The sequence below is a fragment of the Globicephala melas genome, chromosome 3 (genome assembly GCF_963455315.2).
Source record: "Globicephala melas chromosome 3, mGloMel1.2, whole genome shotgun sequence".
Lineage (NCBI taxonomy): Eukaryota > Metazoa > Chordata > Mammalia > Artiodactyla > Delphinidae > Globicephala > Globicephala melas.
Genome location: NC_083316.1, coordinates 31,618,445 through 31,631,025, shown reverse-complemented (window position 1 = coordinate 31,631,025; position 12,581 = coordinate 31,618,445). Strand labels below are relative to the sequence as shown.

General features: G+C 39.8%; 1 pseudogene; it reads right to left on the bottom strand.

The window, feature by feature from the left end:
- Window positions 1–9,962: 9,962 nt before the first annotated feature.
- On the bottom strand, window positions 9,963–11,748 carry LOC115866517 (histone deacetylase 2 pseudogene; annotated as a pseudogene).
- Between the last annotated feature and the right edge of the window lie 833 nt (window positions 11,749–12,581).

Below are 12,581 nucleotides of genomic sequence, written 5' to 3'. Positions count from 1 at the left end.
TATTTCAAAATTGTCATTATTTCCTTTTGATGCTGAGTCTCTTCTAGTTTTAAATGTTACTAATTAAAGAGATTCCACCAATCCTTAAAGGTTAAAGACCGCTGTTGGCCACTACAACACAATGGAATGCATGAGGGGTGTGTGTGTGTGTGTGTGTGTGTAGATACACACACACACACACACTTTAATGTGGTTGTTTTGTGGTTGTTTGTTTGTTTTCCGGTATATCAACAGCCAGGTTTCTGGGTGGCAGCACAGGAGAAGCCAGGGATGTAGGTCAAATTGACCCATTTGGGGAAGGTAGATTTTGGCTGTCTGCATTTCAACAGGATCTCAATCAAGAAGACAGCCACTACGAAGAGGGGCCTACTCTTGACTCCATGAATTCAGAATCTGAGAGTTTCTTGAGGACAGGAAGCAGTTTCTATGGAAGCAGATTGGAGTCACCAGCTAGATTCTCAAAAGATACTGAAAGCAATATGATTTCAGAAGGGAAGGTCAAGAGGAGAGACCCACATTACAACAAAGAAGAATGGCTCCAAGATGAGAGGGCAGGTCCCCACAAGTGATGCAATAGGTCTGTCAGCAATAGTTCAAGAAGAGAGACTTGCCAGTTGCTCTCAATCCTATCTCCTGCAATATGAGGTCCCCAGGTATGGCTGGTGGCCAGAAGGAAGCTAGGTTGTCTGCTAAAGGAAGCTGATAGTCATGGCAGGGGGCTGGGCATGCTTTATAAATTGTCTTCTACTTTGGGTTACAAAATTTTTGCTATTAGAGTTTAAGAGCCCTGGGAGAAAGTGAGGAGTTAATCTACACACCCATTTTAGAAAACATCATGACTCACAATATGCTTCTGAGTGTCCCATTTGCTTGAGAACCTTATAGATCCCTGGGAGAAACACTAATGGAGCAAAGGAGACTTAAGGAGAAAGGGCTGGATGCTTGTACTGATAGTTGAAGGTATTGGGGCATATAGGGAATGGATGTAGTAGCATATTGGACAGGAGTGACAACTCCTCCTGAGCAGGAGAGAAAAAGGTGCCAAGGCATCTGGCTGATTGTGGGAAGTTTAGTTTATCTATTTATTTATTTTTTAATATTTATTTATTTGGCTGTGCCGGGTCTTAGTTGTGGCACATGGGATTTTAGTTAGGACATGCGGGATCATTTTTAGTTGGGGCATGTGGGATCATTTTTAGTTGGGGTGTGTGGGATCATTTTTAGTTGGGGTGTGTGGGATCATTTTTAGTTGCGGCATGAGAGATCTAGTACCCTGATCAGGGATCGAACCCGGGCCCCGCCGTGTTGGGAGCGCAGAGTCTTAACCGCTGGACCACCAGGGAAGTCCCAGGAGTTCAGTTTAAAAGCTTAGGAATCTGACATTATGTAGAGAGTCCCAGATGTCCAAGGGAACTTTTTCCAAGTCCCTCTTGGAAATAGTGATTTGTGAAAGAATGGACACCCTAGTGGTCCGTTTTAGACACAGTGAGAAATCAGGAGAGTAAAACTAGCTTTGAGGAGCTTAGTGAGAGTTGTAACACTGAAGAGTGAAATCCTGACACCTCAATCTTCCCTCCTTTCTCCTCCTTTCTTCCTCCTTTCTCCATCTCAGCGAAACAGCAGCAGTTACGGCAAAGAAAAAGCCATCCTGAGCCCTCCATGAGGGAGGGAGTGGAAAAGAAAGCCACAGAAATGGGAAGAATGAGGTGATACAGAAATGGCCAGAAGGCTAACTCCATCATCACGTAGAAGTAAGAGCAGCTATAGCAACTAAGTGAAGTCACCAGGAGGTGGAGGGGGAGAGCAGGGGAACTTAAATGCCACCCAAATCACCTTGCTGTCCTTTAGGAAGGGAAACACCTAGGGGAGCCTGGTTCTTAGGACCCCGCATGGAAGAGCCAACAAGAGCTACTGATTGTTGCTGACTGTTACCTATTTTCTTTGAATGTCCTCTCATAGGCTGGGTGATCAAGGGGGTCTTGGGGTACATTTTAGTGACTAATGCTTCGACACAGGATTATGATGTTGATCCCATTTTTATAGCAGAAGTTAGAAAGCTCACAGTTCCTTCTAGGTACTTTGTGTGTTATCAGGTGAGCAGTGGTGATTTGGACCAGAGCCTCTGAGTTAGAATCGCTAGACTTCTCGAGGGAACAGTTGGCTTTTTAAAAGAATTCAGTAAAAAAAAAAAAAAAAAACTAGATTAAGGAAGTTTTTAAAAATAGCTAAATAACCTTTAAGGAACACCCTGAAGTGACGCACAGTTACAAGAGAGAAATTATGACCCTAATTACAAGCTTAGCTTTTCTAAAGAGATACTGTCTGAAGAAACACAGGCAGGCCTTCTATTCCTTTCCTCTCTCCATGTGGAACTCGTTTATCTGCAGCTCTGTACATCCAACTGTTCTGTGCCGTTTCTTCCTTGCCATATAAAGCCACCAGCCTCGTGTGAGTCCTGGAATTCCTAATTTCTCTCCACTCCTCCATAGGTAGTCAACTGGAGCTTCCTTCTCCGACCCTTCAAAATGTGGGCGTTTTCCCCATTGTGAGAGCTTTCTCTTTAGTTTCTGTTGAGGATAGAGTAATGGGCTGGAATTACGGAGGGTGTTTTGTTTAGACTTTGGTCAAGACTTCCTGAAACTAAGGTGTGTGAACTGAGATGCATTGCTAAAGAGTTTTGTTTTTGTTTTTTACTTCCTCTCTTCGGTTTAAAATACTAAGTGGTTTTAAAAAATAGATTTATAAGGTGTTTTCATCATAGCCTGCTGAAAGGTTAAAGACAGGGGATGTATTTGGAAAAAAACATCTCTGGCTCCCTAGACCATCTGTTCTTTGACATCTACCATCTATCAGAATATGATGCTGAATGCATGGGAGAGCTGAGAGCTGTGTATATAGCACATGAAGCTCTCAGTCAGCAGAATGATAGCTGGGAGGACAGATTTTGACACTTCCCTTATCGTCTTTTCTTGAACTCAGATGCAAGATCATTCCAGTCACTTTAAAAACTATGGGCCAAGATTATGGCAGCCTTGGAAGGCTTCTTTTTTGGACTTTTAGCCACTTGACCTTGGCTCACTCTATGCATTCAGACCAGTCCTAAGGATTTTGTGGGCACCTTAGGCAACTTCAGGACTTTACTGCACAGTTCAGTAGGGACCCTTGGTCCACTCAATGTAAGTTGGTATAAAACAGCTCCTATAGCTGCTTCATAGTCATCCAAAGGTTTAGGCCAGATCTCAGATGAATATGGACCACAAAGCCATGACCACATCTCAGAGCTGCCCATCCCAACAGGCCTGTAGGTCATGTAAGCTTTTAGCTTTGGTGTACAGCATTATTTGGTCTCATCATCTGACCAAAATGTAAGCATGTACATACGAATGCTTCACCACCACTGAGGTAACAACTTCAGAGAGGGAAAGGAAAGAATGTACTAGAGAGACCCTGTTCAAAGTCTGTTTCTGTTCTCTCTCAGGTCTGTGATCCTGAGAAGGTTACTCTGAGCGAGAAACCTACCTGCCATGAGGAATACATGAGATAGTGCAGGTAACAGCCCTGGTACATAGTAGGCAGGCTCATCTACTTGAACTGTTGTTGACATGATTATGTCAAATGAGCCTTACCTGGTTTTATAGTACGTGCAAATAAGCATCCTGGGAGTATGTTTTTCTAAGCTAATTTCTATTTTTTTCCTTTCACCGCCCAACTCTCTACCCTTTTCTGTCCTGTGCTCATTATTACCAATGAGACACAGTTTTCACCAACAATTTTTTAGCATTTGCTTCCTCCTTTGACTACAATTACAAATTAAGGCCTACCTAAGGTGTCTGTTTCACCCTTTCAAGATTGCTTGCAAACAGCTCTAAGCTAGACCCTTAGTGTAGGCAGCCACCCCAAGAAAGAGCAGATACCAGCTTAGCTGTCGATTTCCCCAGGAATGCTGGGGGAGTAGTAAAATAGTGGAAGAGAGTAAATTGGCCGTGAGAAATACTGTGGGATTCAGAGTTCTAAATCTACCACTTATTAGCTGTGTGACCCTGTGTCCATCCCCCTCAGTTAACTCACTGGTAAATGAGCTAACAGTGCCTACTCTGCTTTGCTCGTGAGACCTCTCCCACAGGGTTATTGTAAGGATCCAGTATAACAGTGTCAGCCCAAACGTGGTAGGCATAGCACCTTGTACCATGTGAGATGATTTCTGGTGGTGCATGCCCAAAGTTTTTATTCCTTTTTAAATTTAAAGCTTAGTATTTATTTTTATGTGTATTAGAAAACAATTTATTATATAACTAGCACACCAAACTCATGATTTCTTAGATGTAATTGTTCAGGAGAAGGGTTAAGTAAAAAACAAGAAACAATAGCAAATATATATGTATTAGTGTATGTGTGTATAGTAATTATGACAAAAAAAGAAGGTAGTGCCCTCGTAGAATATGGCAGTCTGCAAAAACAGGATAAATAGAACAGCTGTCTGAAGATTTCAGGGAGCTTAACAAATATGTCATTATTACTCTCTGGAAGTCCCTGAGTTTCCTCACCCATAAAAGTCAACAAATGGTTGCTGATGCCTTCCACATACCTGGCACTCTTCTGGGTTCTAAGGATATAACAGTAGATCAGACAGACAAAATTCCTCCCTCCTGGAGCTTACATTCAAGTGGAAAAAACAAATCTAAGCCACAAAATGGTTGTGTGGATCTGAGCCAATCACGTACGCAGAAAGCATTTGACAACTGCAAACACGCTCTCAATGTCTGCTATTGCTGCAGTGAGGTACCAGAGGTGAGAATGAGGAATTGATCTGAGAATATCTAAAAAGTACCTGGCAGAATCCAGAGAAATGCTGTAGTGTGGACAAATGTAAATTGTTTCTGTTTCCTTTGGGTTTTCCTCTGGGTGAAGTTCCTGGAAGAAGTTTCCTAAAATTACTGCACAGTGAAAGGACTCACCTTCATGGTCTGTGTTTGGCACCCCCATGCTCTCTCTAGAGGCATTGAGATCTGTGAGTCTAACCAGTACCATATTAGAATTACGCATCTTACTCTTCAAATAGTCAACCCAGCTTGAATTAATCTAACCGTAAGATTCCTCTTCTGAATCAAATGCTCTTCTGATATCCAAACATGTAAAGTCTAATTTGTTTTCCTTCATTCCCTAATTTTACAGTTCTCTCCAAAAGAATTAGCACATCTCCCTGGACTCACTTTCTCTTTTTAAATCCCCAAAGTCATATTTCTTAACTGGTTTGGGTTGCATTATGTCTGCATTTATTGGATCTTCCTGTCAACTCACAAGTTGGCCATTTGACAATATTTAAAGGGTCAGCTACTCCTACTTGGGAAATTACTGCCTCAGTGAACTTACTAAAAGATACCCTAGTGGCTTGAAAGAATAAAAATAAGTTGCTAAAAATGTGTAATTTCCAAACAGGGAATAGGTTATGTGCTGGGAGATTGTGTTGAAAAATGAATACTAATAAATTTATAACAAAATAACTGCCCAGTAAAGATAAAACCAGAATATGATATATGAAGAGAATGTAACATGTTGGAACCAAAATGTAGGAGGAAAGATATTAATATTATTAACCAGGGTTGCAGATGAGACAAGTCCATATAACTTTAACTTTCAGACCCTCTATTAATGAATAACTGAAGATGATGATTCATTACTTCTATACTGCATCATCCTTGCCTATAGTTCCATGTTTAGCATTGTTACTTGAAATGATGCTTTCACTGTTTTGCTAAAGAATCCAAGTTTGCACATTCATTTTACTTCACTGATTCTTGCTAAAGTACATAGCAGGTTTGTCAATTAGGCTTCGGTTTATAAGGTTCGTCCCTAAAAAAAAAAAAAAAAAGCCTAAGGCTTTCTATTTTGATTAAACAGTAAGCAGATACAAGTTTTTGCTATACCTGACAACCTGGTATGAAATGCAAGGCTTGCACATTTCAAACATGAGGTAAGAATATAAAGTGATTTTTAAAAACAAATCTCCCTGTACTTAAACTCAAAGGAATGTTGTCTCTTTTCAGCTCATTCTCATTGGGAGGTCATATACTTACTCTAACTGTGTTGTTTTTCCTCTAAACATTTGGAACTCCTCTTGTGGAACTGTCTTCGGAGTTTGCAAAGCATTTTTCTGAGCGTCCCGCTCTGTGCCAAGTCTTCATCCTTTGGGCTGGGGTTGGGGGATGGGAGCCAGTGGAAGGGAGTGGATTTAATGATTTCTGGAAAGAGCTGAAAGTCATCCAGAGGCCAATCTGGCAAATGGCGTGAGTGTAACCATTTGGGGTTAAAAACTAGAATAACAGGGCTGCCTATAAAGGGCAGAGCCTGGCTCTGTCACTTGGCCTATGAACTGACTCTTGGAAGACAGTCCTCAAAGCAGCTTCCGCAGCAGCTTTGGCCCGTGACTGGCATTCTTTGAATAGATGTATAGAGTCTCCTAAAGTGGCTACTTTTGAAGTAATACTTCAAACACTCATTTCCTTGTGTAGGACCCAGAGTGCTTTTTTCACAAACTACCATGGTCATGTGTAGAAAAGAGCCAACATTTACTAAGGATCTGGAATCAAGATAAGGACTGTTAGGCAAACATACTTTCACAATAACACTGAGGAAAGAAAAGAACTCGCTGTGAAGTGTTGGTAGTTCTTCCCCAGGAACCATAGTTAGTATTCAGCCACTGTCTGTATATCTACTGTACATGCCCTAGTAGAAGGCAATGCCAAACATGAGACCCTCTGCCATCCTCCGAATAAGTCCCCCCATCCCCCCTCACCAAAAATTTTAGAGATGTACCTAAAAAGCACCAATCACCTACGTATAAATACTTAAGTTATTAACTTAGTTACATATATTTAATCATTTTGTACACTTATAAAATTGATATTTTAATATCACTTTATATATTATTTCATATTTTACATAATGTTACTATAGTCATATTTTCTCCACTATTGTATTTCAGTCTTATTCCAAGCCACAACACAGTACTATGACAGTTGTTTTCTTTCATCCTGCAGTTACATATTTTCAACATCCACTATGTAACCACTTACTGTAATATTTTAAAAAGTGATATTTAGAAGGCTTGTGCCCATCAACATCCACTCTTGCAAATATGAGGCCATTCATACAAGGGAAAGAAAAAATAAATATGTATTAAAGTTCACCAATTCCACTTATAAACATCAGAATCTTGCATTGATTATGAGTGTTTCAGGATAGTGTGTCTTCCCTGCAAAGAATGGTGTTATTAGAAATAAAATAAGGATGAGAACATCCTCTAGTAAGAAACTCAGAATATAAAGCAATTCCCTCTTTTTTCCAAGGAGTGATTTTGGGGAAAACCTTGCTTGGCATTGGAGTGTACTCAGAGTTAATGATTTGCTCTCTGTTACCCCACAAAGATTGAACATCACTCTAAGTTTTCATTGCTGCTGAAAGGGTGAAAATAGATTACCAGCAGAAGTCAGAGTTCACAGGAAGAAATCTAATAGAAAGACAGCGTAAAGGACAGCGAACAGAAGACATTTGACTTTCTTTTGGCATGCAGTAGGGGAAAATTTACATACAGTGCAATTGTTTGCCCCCAGAGATAGGAACGTATGCACTGGATTACAGAGCCAATACCAAAAAGCTCCACATTTGGGGGCATGAAAAAGTAGTAGGACATAGCTGAGGAAGAGAGAGAGAAGGAAAGTAAGCAAGAAGGGCAGGGGTCTAGTTAGTTGAATAACAATGCTGCTTACACCAGGGCATCCTCAAGATTCTGTCTTTGGGCTTTCAAGCATTGGGTTCTTGGAAACCATCCTGTCTTGACTCCCACCCCCATATGCACTCTCACTGTATTTAACATTGTGGCTGAGGCTGGTGTTCTAATCCTGGCTGGGCCCCCAGACTTTTGTATGGCCTTGGTGGCTCTTCTCATGTGTTCAGAATTGTTCATGATATTGATGCCTTCACAGGGATAGCAGCATTCCATCAGAATGACAGGCTTCCAGCTGTTGGCAGCAGCTTGCTAGCCTCCACGTTTGATATTAGAGACAAAGAAATTAAAGCATTCTTCTGGAGGATGGGTGGAGAGCCCTGGTTTTAAATTTCCCTTCCTTATCTACTTTGCAGGGTCTCAAAATGATGGCCCTCGAGGTACTTTCCACAGTCTGCTTACCTGGCTTAGTACACGCTGATTCCTAAAACCCTGCTTTGTAATTTCCTCTTCCTAACTCTGTAAGCACTTTTCCTTCTAATTTTGGACAATCATTGGCATGATTTGGAAATTGCATTACTGCATATCTTTTAAAAAGAGTCAGTGTGGATAAATGACCTTTTCTATTATCTGTATTTTTCATTCCTTTCACAGTGCTCCATTGGCCAGAAATACTGACAGCCACATGGATTTAAACATGCCATGTATGGAGGGTCCTTAAAAAACTGAAAATAGAACTACCATATGACCCAGCAATCCCACTACTGGGCATATACCCTGAGAAAACCATAATTCAAAAAGAGACATGTACCACAATGTTCATTCAGCACTATTTACAATAGCCAGGACATGGAAGCAACCTAAGTGTCCATCGACAGATGAATGGATAAAGAAGATGTGGCACATATATACAATGGGATATTACTCAGCCGTATAAAGAAATGAAATTGAGTTATTTGTAGTGAGGTGGATGGACTAAAGTCTGTCATACAGAGTGAAGTAGAGAAAAACAAATATCATATGCTAACACTTATATATGGAATCTAAAAAAAAAATGATTCTGATGAACCTAGGGGCAGGACAGGAATAAAGATTCAGGCATAGAGAATGGACTTGAGGACACTGAATTACAAAAGTTTCTTCACGTATTTTAAAATTTAATTATTTGTGGGTTTCAGCTGTTGTCATTATTTTCTCCCAGTCTGCCACTTTATTGATAAAGCTAACAGCCTGCCACTTCTGTTAGCTTTATCAATAAAGGTTTCCTTCGTTTGTAATGTGTTCCAATACCTGATATATCTTCTTTTTTGATTTTGCCTTAACTCTTTGAAAATTCTTATTTTTCTACATAAATTTTGGAATTGTTTTTCATGTTAAAAATTTCACTCTGGGATTTTGATTGTAATTGCATTGAATTTAGAAACTAATCAAGGAAAACTTAATTCGATGATGTCAGAGCAAGGTGTTAATCTATATGTTATTTAATGTTTCATTTGTTTAGGTTTTCTGATTTGTGCTTTAATAGTTTAAAATTTATTCTCTATAAAGATGTTCTTTCTTTGGTTGATATCTACATATTTTATAGTTTTTGTTGCTACCATTAATAGTATCTTACATTCTATTATGTTGCCTATCGAGTTATTGCCTATTCATAGGAACACTATTAAATTTTACACATTGTTTTTATACCTAACAAACTTGCTGAACTCCCTTTTAATTTTAGCAGTTTACTGATTTCTTAGGTTTTCTGTGCATTTGATCATGATATTTTTAACTGGAAATAATAACAATTTGGTCTCCTTCCTTCATGTTCTTAATGCAGTGACCAGGACTTCCTGTACTCTGTTAAAGAATGGCAATGATACCAAGTCATTCATGTCTTGTTCTTGACCTTAAGGAAATTGCAGCTAAACTTTTAAATTAAACTTGATGATTGCAGTAGATGGTTGGTAGAAAGCTCTTATCAGGTTAAAGAAGCTTCGCTCTATTCCTAGTTTTCTAAGAGTTTATTAAAAAAAACATAGATATTGAATTTTATCCAGTGCTTTTTCTGCTTTTGTTGAGATACTCATGTAATTTTGCTTCTTTAGTTCATTAATGTGATGAATTATTTTAATAGTTTTATATTTTCACTTCTTAAACCATTTTTCTTAAATGGGCCCTATTTGATCATGCTTTAATTTCATCATTGAATTCTTAGTATTTATTTATTATTATTATTTTTTTTTTACCAAGTACAATTTTTTAATAAAGATAATTACAAAAGATGGAAAAATCAGCTCAGAACGGCCAATTACTTCTTGAATAGAGCAGTTTTTTGACATAATAACACATCAGTTTTAAATACTATCACATAAAGCATGGTGGAGAAAAGAAATTCTGCTTCATAATTAGAAAACTCACAGTAAAACTTGCCAAGAAAAACAAAACCAAAAAAGCCATTTTGAAAATAAATACAGTCCATGACAAAGTAGTATAAAATGAAGCCAGAAGTCTTCAAAAAGAAAACATTTTTCTTCCCAATATTTTCTCACTGAAAGTGATGAGACTCTCAAATTCAGGAGTTGCTGAGCTCTTCTGATTTGGCTCCTTTGGTATCTGTTTTTTTCACCACTACTGTCCTTGGACTTATCTTCTTTAACATCTGTTTTTTTGTCCTCCGTTTCCTTCTTGTCTTCTTCAATTCTAGCTTTCTTTGCTCCTTTCTTATGATCAGCCACATTTCTGCGACCTCCCTCTCCTTCGTCCTCAGAATCTGAGAATTCTTCATCACAAGCTATCCGTTTGTCTGATGCCCGAATAGAAATTCTCTTGTCTGGATCTTCTCCATCTTCATCTCCACTGTCTTCATGAACTGCATCTTCTGGAATAGCTTGCATTTGGACGCCAGCTGCATGTGGCAACATGCGTAAATTTTCAGATAAACGCTGTTTTATCTTTTCCGTATATTCTGGAGTGTTCTGGTTTGTCACGTTTGAAGGACTAATATGCAGTTTGAAGTCTGGTCCAAAATTCTCAAAGTAATCATTATATGGCAGTTCACTGGGAATCTCACAATCAAGGGCAACAGCAGTCTCATATGTCCAACATCGAGCAACATTGCGGATTGTGTATCCACCTCCCGCAAGCATCAGTAATGGTAAATTGAAAGTTTTTACAACTTCTGCACATTTAGCATGACCTTTGACTGTCAAATTGAAGCAACCAAGCCTATCACCGGATAGTGAGTCTGCACCACACTGTAGCACCACAGCAGTAGGTTGATACATCTCCATCACTTTTGAGATAATAGGCTTAAATATCTGCCCATATGATTCATCATCTATACCATCTCTCACTGGAAAATTGACAGCATAGTATTTGCCTTTTCCTGCACCAATATCCCTCAAGTCTCCCGTTCCAGGAAAGTATTCCCCATATTTGTGGAATGATACAGTCATTACACGATCTGTTGTATAAAAAGCTTCTTCAATACCATCACCATGATGGATATCAATATCAATATATAAGACTCTCTGATGATACTTTAGTAATTCAAGGATGGCAAGCACAATATCATTAACACAACAGAATCCTGATGCTTCTGATTTCTTAGCATGATGTAATCCTGCAGCCCAGTTAACAGCCATATCAGTTTGTTGTCGGTTCAACTTCACAGCCCCAGCAACTGAACCACCAGATGAAAGCTGACAAAACTCAAAGAGCCCATCAAACACTGGACAATCCTCTCCACCATTAAATCTCTGCATCTGCTTGCTATACTCGAACGTGTTATCTGGTCTTATTGAACGTAGAAATTTGATGTACTCATTGCTGTGGTATTTTGTCATTTCTTCAGCAGTGGCTTTATGGGGACTATATATTTCCATTTTTCTATGCAAGCCATAATTCAGCAGCAAGTTATGGGTCATGCGGATCCTATGAGGTTTCATGGGATGACCCTGTCCGTAATAATAATTTCCAATATCACCATCGTAGTAGTAGTAGCAGACTTTCTTCTTGCTGCCTCCCTAACTGTACGCCATGGGCTACCCGGCCACCACCGCCTCCGGCTCCTCCTCTGCCTCCTGCTGCTGCTGCTGCTGCTGCTGCTGCCGCCGCGGCTCGCTCGGCGGGAAGAGAAGAGGGCTGGGGCGAAGGTGGGGGGGTGGCAGTGCCGCGGGGAAAGGCAGGCCGGAGGGCCGGAGGGAGGAGAGGAGGGGAGTGCTGGGAGGGCTCAGTACCGCCCGGCTGAGTGGCCGAGAGCACCTATTATTATTTTTTTTAACATCTTTATTGGAGTATAATTGCTTTACAATGGTGTGTTAGTTTCTACTATATAACAAAGTGAATCAGCTATACATATACATATGTTCCCATATCTCTTCCCTCTTGCATCTCCCTCCCTCCCACACTCCCTATCATACCCCTCTAGGTGGTCACAAAGCACAGAGCTAATCTCCCTGTGCTATGCGGTTGCTTCCCACTAGCTATTTATTTTACGTTTGGTAGTGTATATATGTCCATGCCACTCTCTCACTTTCGCACAGCTTACCCATCCCCCTCCCCATATCCTCAAGTCCATTCTCTAGTAGGTCTGTGTCTTTATTCCCTTCTTGCCCCTAGGTTCTTCATGACCATTTTTTTTCTTTTCCTTAGATTCCATATATATGTGTTAGCAAATGGTATTTGTGTTTCTCCTTCTGACATACTTCACTCTGTATGACAGATTCTAGGTCCACCCACCTCACTACAAATAACTCAATTTTGTTCCTTTTTGTGGCTGAGTAATATTCCATTGTATATATGTGCCACATCTTCTTTATCCATTCATCTGTTGATGGATATTTAGGTTGCTTCCATGTCCTGGCTATTGTAA